We start from the raw sequence: 12,059 nt of genomic DNA, 5'->3' as shown, positions 1-12,059 counted from the left end.
TCCATAGGATTCTTGTACTCCCAGTCTCTCAGCAGCCAACCATGTGCTGTCTCTGACCTGCACTCTTGCTCTGTTCCTATCTGCTGTCAGGAGTGTTAGTCTGGTGATTGTCAGAGCAGAGAAATGAGCAGCTGATGACAGAAAAGGGAAATAAATAGAGGTGACTCATTTCTAGATTAAAGACAATTAGGGATTATCATCTGCTGCCCTTTCCAATCTGAATGTTATTTCCTGGCATCATGATTCCTGCTCTACAGAGAGTGGGTATATTTGGCAGGAAGGCAGGTATGAGGTTGGGCATGATGTGGCTGGGGTCATGAGTGTGGTGATGTCATTGAGGTGGGGTCAATAAAAAAAGAGGCTGAGAGTTTCAGCTCTGGTCTCATTGTGCAATAGTACTGTCCTAATTATTTTTTTCCTGTCAAAGTTTCCTGGTTTCCTTGGCTTATTCTGGCTCTCAAGCCACTTTTCTTAGCTCTCCTCTTTGTCTTTCTCTCTTCCTCCAAGTTGTTTATTTCCCACATCTGCGTTTAACTCTTATTATGATCCCCTGCACTGGAAAAAAAAAAAAAAGTGGGTAGTAACTGATTCCATGAGGGAAAAGTCTGTTCTTGAAAGAACTTTTTAAAGCAAATTAAGACTTTTCTACCCAAACTCTGATCCATAACAAAAAGGAAGCTTGAGTAAGTAGGAAGGAAGATCTTGGACCGAATCCAGAGGCAAATTAACTTTTAAATAAAAGGCTGTGAGCAGTCTATGCCCCCCATGTGTGGAATGTTCTGACTACTGACCTCCGAGTCCTAACTAAAATCCCATCTTCTATAGAATACCTTGCCCAAATCCATTTAATTCCACTGCCTTTCCTCTTAGTTATTTCCAATGCTCTTTATATCATGGGCCAGAACTCTGAACTAGAAACAAAGGATTCTTACAAGGTCCTAAATCAGTGGTATTGATAGAGACAATAATTATCTAATTTAGAGTGGTTCAGTATGATTGATCCTACAAGAAGATGTTATGGGCCAGAACTTGAAACAAGTTCTGGAACTGAGGAGACAATGGCTAAATCTAGTTTAGCATTGATTTAATCCTACAACAAGAGGTACAGATGTGTCTAAATACTTAAAAATAAGATAGAGGGGTCCCTAAAAAGTGGGGATGGGAATGACCAGGCTGTGTGAAGTTTGAAGTTTCCCCAAGAGTGTCATCCCTAGCTAATTAACCCTGCTTCCTTCAGCAGGGAAACTCCCAACCTGGAAAAGAGCCGAAGAGTCTAGAAGTCTCTGACATTTAAATAAAGCCAAAGACTAGCACTCAGTTGACTGATTAGTCAAAACCTGAAAGCACACAAATGATCCCGGAACTAATTACACAGATTGAAACCGTCTGAAAGATAACACGGGATTACGTAACATCGAGTTTTTTTTGTTTGTTTTTCTTACTATGAACAGAAATGGCAAGAACCTGAACCCAATGAGAAACATTTCATGCTTCAGATAAGAGGCTGCGGTGAATGACCTCTGAGGTGTCTGGCAACTGAGATCCCAAGATTCTCTCTCTGAACCTTACAGTTCCCTTCAACTCACAAGCTTTGCTACATGGTTGGGGCTACAGTGCGCGTGCATATTATTTTGTACTTGGACTTTTGTTCACTGAATGTTATTCACTTATTGCCTTAATGACACATCTATTTGTTTTTCATAATAGGTGTACGCACACGCTCGCCTGTAATCACGATGTTAATCTGTCACAGCTCTTTCCCCTTTACTGGTCCAGACGATCTGGTGCCACTTTTCGGCATTGTTTTTCTCGAGGCCTCGCCAGTAGCCTTCCGCCGCACTAACGTCTCCTCCCCTCCCTCTCGGGAACGCGAGCTCTCCCTTGAGGGCAGGTGGCAGGACCTCACGCGGGCCCGGTCCCTGCGATCACCGAGTGCGCCCCAGCGGGGCCTCCGCCTGCGGTTGGGGGAGGGGCGGCAAAGACGAGGAATGCAAACATGTAGCATTATTGAGGGCTTCCTGTTTGGGGAAGAGCTGTTAGTTACATACGTGTAAGTTTCCTGAGTCGGTGATCGCATGGAGCCCTACGCGATACAAGGGAGACTGCAAGCGGAAGTACAAACGGCCCATGTGGGGAAGTCTGGCAAAGTCTGAGGCCGATGGGGCGCAAAAATAAAAGGGTTCCGAAGCAGCCGTACCTCGGAGCCTAAGCACCCACCGCTGGGCCGGGGCCGGCCTCCCGGGGCGGAGGAAGCGCTGAGCCCGGGGCCCGGACCGCACGCACGTGCCCGGGCCCCTGGCCGTGGCCGGTCCCGCTCCGGGGACCTCGGCTCCCTCGGCTCCGGGGCTCCCCCCTGCCACGAGCCGCGCGTAGGCGCTGCCCGCACTTTACAAGACTTTTGCAGAGTATTGGTCAGTTTCTTTTTTGTCTTTAAAAAGTTAGTCATGTGGGACGGCTCCCAGGGGAAGCGGGAGGACCGAGGGCAAGGAGGAAAATTCATTTTTAGGACTGTGCCTCCGAAGCCGGGACGCGCTCTGGGAGAGGAGGAGGGCTGGGGCTCCAGGGCTCCATCCATGGCGCCTGGGATCTGCTGCTCGGGCCTGAGCGCACTCGGCGCTCGGCGCGCTCTGTCTGGCCGGACGCCGGGCGCTCCCGGCTCGGCGCTCGGCTGCGCGGCCTGCTCGCTCGATGTCTCCGCAACAGCGGCAGCGGCGGCGGCGGCGACGGCGGCGGCGGCGGCGGCGGCCGGGGCCGGACGAGGGTTGAAGGCTCGGCCGCGTCCCCGCGCTCAAACCCCTCCCCCTGCCGCGCGCCCTCCCCCCCCGCCCGCGCGCCCCCGCGCCCGCCCCTCCCCTCCCGCAGTCCGCCGGCCGGCGCGCGAGCCCAGGCCCGGCCGTCGCCGCCGCCGCCGCCGCCGCCGCCGTCCGCCCGCCCGCCCGTCCCGAGGGAGGGCAGGTAGGTAGGCCCGGGTCGGTGAAAGTGAGGCGGGCTCGGCGGCCCGGACGGCGGGGGCCCCTAGCGCGGGGCTTCCGCTATCCTACCGCCCAGCTCCCGGCTTCCTCCCCGGTAACGTCGAGGCAGGGAAGGGGAGGGTACGGCCGAGGGGCTCCGCGACGGCCCGGCCCTTCCGGCCCCAACTCTGTCTCTGTACAGCCGGGGAAACTGAGACCCAGAAAGAGGGCGGGGCTGGCCGGGCCCGTGGGGCATCCCGGGGCCTGCAGGCTTTCGCCCCGGCTGCCCCCCACCCCGCCTCGGGCCGGCCTCCGCTCCGGCCGCGTGCTTGTCCGCACCTCGTGCCCTCTTCCCCGGGGAGTTTAGGGCCCCGGCCGGGGAGGCCCCCCGGACCCCTTTGTGGTCGCATGACAGTGACTAGCCGGTCCCCGGCCGCCCCTGTCCCTTCTCCAAATGCCCTGGCACTGGGGGGTGGGGTGGGAGGGGGAAGGGGCTCCGGTCCCGGGAGGGAGAGCGCGGTGTTGGAGGGGGGCGGAATGTGTTTTTACCTCGTCCGACCTCGCCCCTCATCTTCCCAGCTTGGAGCCGAGGGGTCCCAGACTAGCCCCTCTGAACACAAGGGCTGCGGGACAAGCTGTGGGTCGGGCTGCTTCTGCTAACGAAGCCGGTCCTGGGTGGCGCATGTCGCACGCAGCGAGGGCCCCCTGCAGCCGGCGAGGGCCCCCTGCAGCCGGCCTGGGCCCTTTTTGGGAATGAGGCGGTTTCTTAGGGCACCTTCAGAGCCGGCAGGTCTGTGTTAGGGGGGTTCCGGGCGGAACCGGGCCGCCGGTGGCGCGCTTTCCAGGAAGCCCTTTTTGGTCACCTGCGTTTGGTTTGGCGTCAGTGGCTTAGCCCGCGAATGTGCTCGGGCCGGAAAAACATGTTCAATCAAAAGTTGAGATTGAGAGCTCGTGTTCTGGGAATCAAAAGCTTTTCCTACTGGTCTTTGTAACTTTTTTTCATTTTCTTTCTTTGGCGGGTTAACCGAAGTTAAGGGGCTTGCCCAGGGTCACACGGCTATCCGGGATCAAGTGTGGGAGGGCAGATTGGAAATCAGGTCCTTGCGACTCCAGCAGGTGCTCTGTCCACTGCACCACCTAGCTGCCCTCAAACTTTTTTCAAGAGTCTCTTCAGAGACCAAGAAACCCTGGGAAGTCTTAGTAGAACTTGTACCTTAATGGTAGTTATCTCTCTGTGACAAGGGGTCATAGGCCACCCTATTGTAATGCCTATGCCCGTTTCCTTTTCATCTGAAGGACATCAGATATGTCCCAAGTGATCTCATTTCTCTGTTAGAAAAGGCATTCTTTAGGTGACTCTGGGTAGAAGTTTTAGAAAGAACAGGAGGGAAGTCTTAAGGAAGAAGGAAGGTGCCTTTGAAAAAGCAATACTGGTGTGTGTAGGACAGCCTGTGTCTACAAAATGATTTTCTTTTAGACAAGAGCTTTCAAAAGGAACAACCAGATGGCTTCAGAGTTTTCTGTGATTTTATGAAAGACTTGAGTTTTCTAGCTTCAGCCAGGTCTAAGTGAAGAGCACTTACTTGGTCTAAGTTTATTCCTAGCCAGTGCCCAAAAATCAGAGCTGAAAGGCATTGGGCCAGCAGGTTCCAGGTTCCAGATTCCAGAGTAGGAAGAAGCCAGGTTAAGACCTTTCATTTTCTTGGAAAGGGTTAGTTAACCTTGGAAAGGTGGCTGAAAAGTGTTGCAAAGAGTGTAGGGAGGGGGGACTACCAGATTGTTCTCTGGAACATTGAAAAAATACCTAGCCTACACTTTGCCTGAATTCAGTCTCCTTGGCAGCTGATGAATGTTAAGAGAGAGCTGCTTTCTCCATAGAGGAAGAAAGGCCTACATTGCATGGCTGTGAGTATTGCTTGGAGGGTGAAAATGTTAGGAGCTTCCAGGAAATCGTTGCTAAAAGGGATATTATTGGAATAAGGGGGACAAAAATACTTATTATGGAGAAAATTGGGAACAGGTTTGTAAGGGTTGTATTTTCAAAGTTATTGCCTTTATGTGGAAATTGAAAGTGATATTTTAATTTACTTTTGGTTAGACATAATTGAAAAGGTTCTCTCCCTGAAACTAAGCTATTTACACTGCTGATTCCTTCTACAGCTTCAGCAGTTGGCTGACTTGGCTACTCTGAATAAGCTTTTCACTTCTTGGATCTTCATTTGTGAGAACTTTGGTGGGATTGTTTCAGGTGGAAGGTGCTTTGAATGTACTTCAGAACTGGACCTGGGACAGGGGCTAGTGTCTCCCATGTAAAAAAAAAAAATCCTTATGCTTTTGGCTGGTCTGAGGTGGCCTGTAAGCGGTTATTTGGGATTTCCCATGCAACTTATCAACACTCATGCCAGACACTGTATGTGGCCAGGTGGTCTAGTGATAGTGGCAGGGGTGGACTTTCTCAGTACTCCATGAGAATAGGAGGAACATCCTATCTTGGAGATGAAATACCCGAGTCTGAATCCCAGTTGTGCCTGTTACTGATTACCTGTGTGACTTTCTTCCTGTCCCTTAATTTCTCTGCGCTGTTTCTTCCTCTGTAAAAATAAAGAGCAGAGTTAGATGGTTTCTGAGATGATTTTGCCCTATATCTTTTAAGTATTATGATAAGAGAAATTCTTAGGAATCCTAGGAACTAGCTGAAATGTTACCGAAGGCCTCTTCCTCTGGAGCATATTGATAGAATTATTATGGAATAGGAGGAGAACATTTTTTTCCCAAAGTAGTTAACTAATATATTAAGATTCTAACGTTCCTTCCATTTCTAGTAATTTTTTTGTTTCCCTCCCTGTTGTTACTTCCAAACTCAGAATCTTTCTTTGTTTTTGAGTATTGTGCTGTAGTATAATGTTATCAACTGTGATTTAGGAGGAATAATTTTCATTTACTTCTTTCAGGTATTTCATGTCTTTTGACCCAATTTTCCAAGAATTAACACAAGTGACGGAGGGTTAAGTTGTGAGGAAGCATTTGTGTTAAGTAGGCTAGGCACTGAGTGAGTTTGTGGGCAGCAGGTGTAGACAGATTCTACCATCTCTTACAGTCTTGCTCCCAGACTGACAACACTGAAATAACTGTGCTTGGGCTGTGGAGACAAGGGCACAAAACTTAAGGCAGGCCATGGAGCTTCACTTACTGCTCTCAATTTGGTCAAAAGAAGCAAGTATGTGTTCTGGGGTTCGAGGGCAGATGGGGAGGGCTTAGGGGAGTTTGTCTCTTCCCTCCACTACTCCGGGTCACATGATCTGTAACCTGACCTGCCTGAGCTGAGCAGGCGTTTTTTCTGACTTGCTCTGTCAGAGAAAAGGTGGCTATTCTCAGTGGTCCCATCTGTTCTGTTATTGAACATTCTAACCCAAACCTTTCATTCTCCTAATAGAGAGCTGGCTTGAGAGTATGACTGGATTGCCTTGGCCACCTTAGGACTTGGACAAGTCGCTTAACTTCAGTTTCCTTATTTGTCAAGTGAGATAATGTGGGAACAGCTTTTATAGGTTTAATGATCTTTCCTATATAGGAGATTCTCAAAACTATTTGCCCAGCCTTAACCGCTGACTTCTGTCTCGTGTCTCTGGCTGTCCAGATATTCTGAAATGAACATTTAAGCTCAGTCTGTTCCTCTCTTCTTCTAAACTGTTTCCAGCCATGGCTTCCTCCAGGCCTTATTCTCTCACACCTCATCATCCAATGTGCTGTAAAAGCCACTGCTTTGAACCTTTGTGAGAGCCCCCTTCTTTGGTTTAATAGCATTGCTGCTCTGGTTCAGGCCCAGCCCACCCTCCTTTCAGCTCTCAGACCCGCCTTCCTCAGGCACTATCTGTGATATCCATCCCTCCCAGACCCAGGGGCTTTAAAGCCTTCCAGGCCTGGCTCCACTCTGTCATCCACTGGTGCCGGGGTCCTTGCTTCTCTCCCTAGACGCCATCTCCCACAGCGGGGCATTCTCACTGGCTGGGTCTCCTGCCTGGAACCTCTCCCTCTGCACCTCTGCTTCCTGGCTTCCTTCACGTTTCTGCAAGATGTCTTGGCCAGTCCTCCACAGTCGTTGTGTCGTCCCTTGGAATTTGTCTCCATTTGTCTCGTCTTGTTTGTACAAGGCTGTTGGTATATCGTTTTCCCCCCAACAAGCTGTGAGCCCCTGGAGAATAAGGACAGGTTATGCCTTTTTTTGTATCTCAGCTGTGCTTAGCACCAGCTAAGCACCTTAGTAGGTGCTTAATAAATGTTTGTTGACAAATACAGAGGTAGGTACATGCAAAACCTATGCAAAGGAGATTCAAGGCAACTCAGGAGACATGAAGTACTTCTTGTAGAAGATGGAGCTTGATTTCTGGAGGCAAGTAGGGATCAGAGGTAGAGGAGTTGGGCCAGGCATTGGGGGGTGGGAGGGGGGGCAGTCCATGGATGTCAGAGGCACAGGACAGAGAGTGATGTGTTAGCAAAAGTAGGAGGACCAGTGTGACTGGGGAGGAAGAAGAGTGAGAGAGAATAAGGCTGGAAGAAAGCTTTGAATACCAAACCAAGCTTGTCTTTCATCCTGGAAGGAACAGAAAGCCACAGGATTTTATTGAGTAGGGGAGTGACATGGTAAGACCTGTGCTTTAGGAAAATCACTTTGGCAGCTGCATAAGTGTAATGAGGAAAGACTTAAGGCAGAATGATTTTGTAAGAGGCTATTATTAAGAGGTTATTAGGGCTTGAACTTGGGAGGGGCTGTTTGACTGGAGGGGAGAGTGCATAAGCAAATCATATTTGGAGACTAATTGAATAGTTTGTGAGAGCTTGAGGTAGATGATAATGTCTCTGAACCTGAGATATTGGAAAAAGAATAGTGCATTTAAAAAAAGCACCATTTCACAGTTAGAGGCGAGTATTTAGGGGGGAGGTAAAGATAAGGAATTTCATTTTGGACATGTTGAGTTAGAGATGCTGGGGGACATGCATGTTGAAATGTTCAATAAAGAGATGGTGATTCTGGATGAGAGGTCTGGAAATCATCAGAATAGAAGAAGGTATTAAACCAGTGGGAGCCAAAAGAGTGGAGAGAAAAAAGAGGACCTAGGATGGGCTTCCAAAGTTATCGATGATGTTCTAGTAAGCAAGGCAGAAAAGAATGGGACAAAGAGTTAGAAAGTGTGGAAAATGGGATGATGGGATTTAGTGTTGAAAAGAAATGAAAATTGAGGAAAAAACCATTAGATACAGCTGTTTTGGTAACTTTTGAGCCAGGGGTTTCAGCTTTAATTTTTGCAGATTACTTTGGGTCTCTGTTCAAAAAAAAGAAAGTTGGAGCATTCAGGCAGTTGAAATTAGGCTGCCGTTCCATCTTCCTGACTTCTTTCAGATGGATAGAAGGATTGTGCCTCTCTTGCCATATGTGTGATGACATTATTTTTGCCAACTAAGGAATTGGAACTTAAGAATTTTCAATGTTTTGACCAAGCCACTGAATGAATGAATGAGTGAATGAGCATTTATTATTTTATTTATTATGATTATTGTAGATCAAATACTAAACTCTGAGAAACGTAACTAGAAAAGCCAGGCAAGGCAACATAAAAGAGATTTTGGCTACACATCATATGGAAAGGCTTTTGGTATGCATTGGCAAAACAGATGATAATGTTTCTTTATTGAGTGAAACTGGATCTGTATCAAGGAATAAGTGGAGATATATAAAAGACTATAACTAGAAGTGGTGAATTGAAATGGAGAAGGAAATTACAAGGCTGAACATAATTCTGTTGCCTAGTGTATACCTAATAATACTTTGATCTTGTATGGAGTTTTCTGCTTAAGTCAAAATTTTAAAATTAATTTTTTTTTTTTTTTGGCTGGGGCAATTGGGGTTAAGTGACTTGCCCAGGATCATACAGCTAGGAAGTGTTAAGTGTCTGAGATCAGATTTGAATTCAAGTCCTCCTGACTTCAAGGTTGATGCTCTAGCCACTGCGCCACCTAGCTGCCCCAAAGTTCTACCATATAATCATAGGTGTTGTATCTTCCTCTGTCAAAGGAATTGGCACACTATTTAAATGCATTATTTATCTATATGCACTCCCATGAATAGGACACACTTTCCCACTACTGTGTCACTGTATTTAGGCATTTAGTGTGAGGCAGTTGAAGTTCTGTTAGCTTTTAACTCAATAAGTTTCATAAACAGTCAATTTGGTTAACATGTATATTTTAGTTCTAAAGTTGAGTAAGAATGCTTCTTTCTACTTGGCACAGGTGGAAATTTTACAGAACATCTTTTCCAAAGAGGGAACAGCCCCTTTTATGGTTTACTATTGAATAACTCCAAAGAGATGGTATTGCAAGGAGTGTAAGTGGAAGTTAAAATGTAGCCTAGAAAACAGTACTTAAAATTAAAAAAAAAAAATATTTTCCTCTTCTCCCTCTCCCTTCTCCTTTTTCTCCCAATCTCTCAAAGTCCTAATAACTTTTAAGGTCGAAATAAAGGGATTCATTTTGAAAAGGGAAAAGAAACTTGGAAAACTACAGGAGTGAAAAGAGGTCAGGAGATAAGCATGGATGGCAGATTGATTATAGATTTGGTAGCCAGATGGGTAGGCCTGTGTCATTGGATAAAATGGAGTGTTGATGTTGAGAAAGGATACAAAGGGGCTTCTTCTGCAGAAGAAAAGTGAAGATAGTGGGAAGAAATGATGGGAGGGAGGGAAGACAAAACTTTAGCATAATAACCAGAGTTGCTGTGTCATTTCCCAGGTCTGCTGTCAGCGATGCCTTCATGGAAAGAGCATGAGGAAAGGATAGATTCAGAAATTAAGACTATATAAAAAGTAAATGATATCAAGAACAGTTTAACAACAACAACAACAACAAAGCCAAAGCAAAACAAACGTAAAGCTTGACTGAGTGAACAAGTTCTTTAAAAAAAAAATTTACCAAAAACTACCCAAAAAACTAATGATGCAGATAGGTGGCCTTTTAGCTGGCACAGCATGTGGGTTGTCTCTGTAATTGTTTTTAGTTTCAATTGAGATCTTATTTCTTTACTCTTTTTTCATTCTATCTGATTGTTAGATATTGAGTTAACTTTTAAATGATCCTCATAGATTTTTCCTGATAGCCATCTTATACTCAACTCAAATTTTGGGTGTTCTTTTTTATCCTTTATCATTTGTGGTTTTGGATTAAATTTTTTCATCTTAATTTTAAAAATTGCTTTTCTATAGTCCCTTTGTTATAGTCAAATAAATTGCTTTTTTCTAACTTTGCCTTCCACATAACACCATATATAGTATAGGAGTCTGAAAGTGTACTGCATTTTGACTTACTGTAATTTTATTTTTCATTTATCTACTGCTTTTATTACATAGGACCTAATTAGGAGCGTTGGGATAAAAATTTCGAGTGAAAATGTGGACTAGTGTGCATATAATCCCACTTTGGATTTGGGATGATGACTTGACTGAGAAGCTGTAAGCATTTTATGGGCATTATCTCTATTACATCTTCCAGTATCCCTGCTTTGTTATTGGTATCTTAGAATTGGAGAAGCTGAATGGTTCTGACTTCCAGCAGAGTTCACAGCGAGCCAGTGATGGAACTGGGAATATAGGGCTCCTAATTGTGTTCTCTGTTTCGGATAACTCATTTAGAGTGATGCTGCATTAAGTGGAAATAGGCCTTCCTCTATTTTCTAAACACTTTAATCACTGGGAAGAGAGATTGCACAGGTGGTGGAGAGCAGATGTTCTCTTTCCATGGAGGAGAAGACAAGAGGGAATGTTTTTAATTGCAACAGAAGTTATGTAGATTACTTCCTGGCTACAGAGGTTGTGAAATACTGAAGTGGATGGAGGGGGGATGCTTTCTTCAAAGGTTTAGGAAAAGGGTAGACAACTGGAGATATTCAGGGGTAGACTTGTGTAAGAAGTATGGCGCTAAGTGACATGTGAAGGGGTAGATGATCTCCTGACGTTCCTTTCCACTCTTATGATTTCCCTTCTTGCTTAACTTACCAGTGGTAGATATGGGTGTATTTCCAGTTTTTCGGATAAGACTGGAGCTGAGAGTATAGATGCATTGGCCAGAGTCATCCATTAAAAAACAAGATAAGAGGTCTTGAGACTCTTTGGCTCCTACTCATTTGTTGAAAGCATAGGGAAATACTCCCAGCTTTGGGTATTTTCTTGGTTCTAAATATAGCATCATTGTGAGCTTCCTAAACCATGGGGATGAAAGCTGTTTTCTGCAGTGAGTGCTGCCATAGATTGTATGAGTTGAAAGCCATTAACTGGGTTTATTTTGGAACTGAGTATCTTTGAGTTTATAAAAATGGGTCCAATTGTTTTGGGTTTCAGTTGCATGTATATAAATGGGAACAAATTGTCAATAAGAGATTAAGTTAATGGATTCTTAATGACCATGCTTAGTCCAGTGTGAGTCTGCTTGGGGGAAGGGATGCTTAGATATTTTGGGGTTTTGCAGACTGGAGAAACTGAAGGTTAAAAGATGGGATAATAAAGCATGTCTGAACACCAAATCCAGCTGGTGTAGTAAATGGAAATAAAACACTTATGAATGGATGCCAGTTTAAATTTTCAGTTCAGGAAATACCAAAGTTAAACTTCTTAAAAACAGCATTAATTCATCTGTCTCATCTTTATTTCTTGTGAAGATCATGAATTCATTGGCTTGAGTAATCCCATCAGGAAGGCAGTTTGGAGTCTATTATCTTATTTGCTGTGGCTAAAAAAAATAATTGTCTGGTAGTTAGCCTTTTGTGGTGGGTTGTCATTCTTACTGTTTATCTTAAAACATTGTAGAGGAAATTTGTCTTCAGGTTGGGTTTTGGCTTTTGAGAAATTGAGGGAAGGATCTTATTTATATTGGTAATTTTAACCCGGGGTTAATTTACTTTAGAGATTGAAGGAGCATGTGAGTATTTCTTTGGTTAATCTGGAAGTAGGAATATCATTATATCAACAGATACTTGAGTTTCCTTTAAGAGGAAAGATACCATATGGGCTTATAGAGTATGGACAGGTCATATCTCTGGCCTGTTCAGTGAGAAGTTACTAC

General features: G+C 45.5%; 1 protein-coding gene across 9 annotated transcripts in view; it reads left to right on the top strand.

Annotated features, from left to right (window-relative positions):
- Positions 1 to 2,001: 2,001 nt before the first annotated feature.
- Positions 2,002 to 12,059, top strand: part of AMBRA1 (autophagy and beclin 1 regulator 1) — a 168,514-nt gene continuing 158,456 nt past the window's right edge. For 4 of the 9 annotated variants that reach the window (XM_031943015.1, XM_031943016.1, XM_031943013.1 and 1 more), the window contains exon 1: positions 2,004 to 2,411. The gene's annotated coding sequence lies outside the window, so the exon portion shown is untranslated. Of the gene's footprint in view, positions 2,412 to 12,059 lie in introns of all 9 variants that reach the window. The other 5 variants (XM_031943020.1, XM_031943018.1, XM_031943017.1 and 2 more) reach the window with 4 other exon arrangements.

This window comes from Sarcophilus harrisii, chromosome 6, assembly GCF_902635505.1.
Source record: "Sarcophilus harrisii chromosome 6, mSarHar1.11, whole genome shotgun sequence".
NCBI classification, from domain to species: Eukaryota; Metazoa; Chordata; class Mammalia; order Dasyuromorphia; family Dasyuridae; genus Sarcophilus; species Sarcophilus harrisii.
This window is presented reverse-complemented; position numbering and strand designations above follow the sequence as displayed.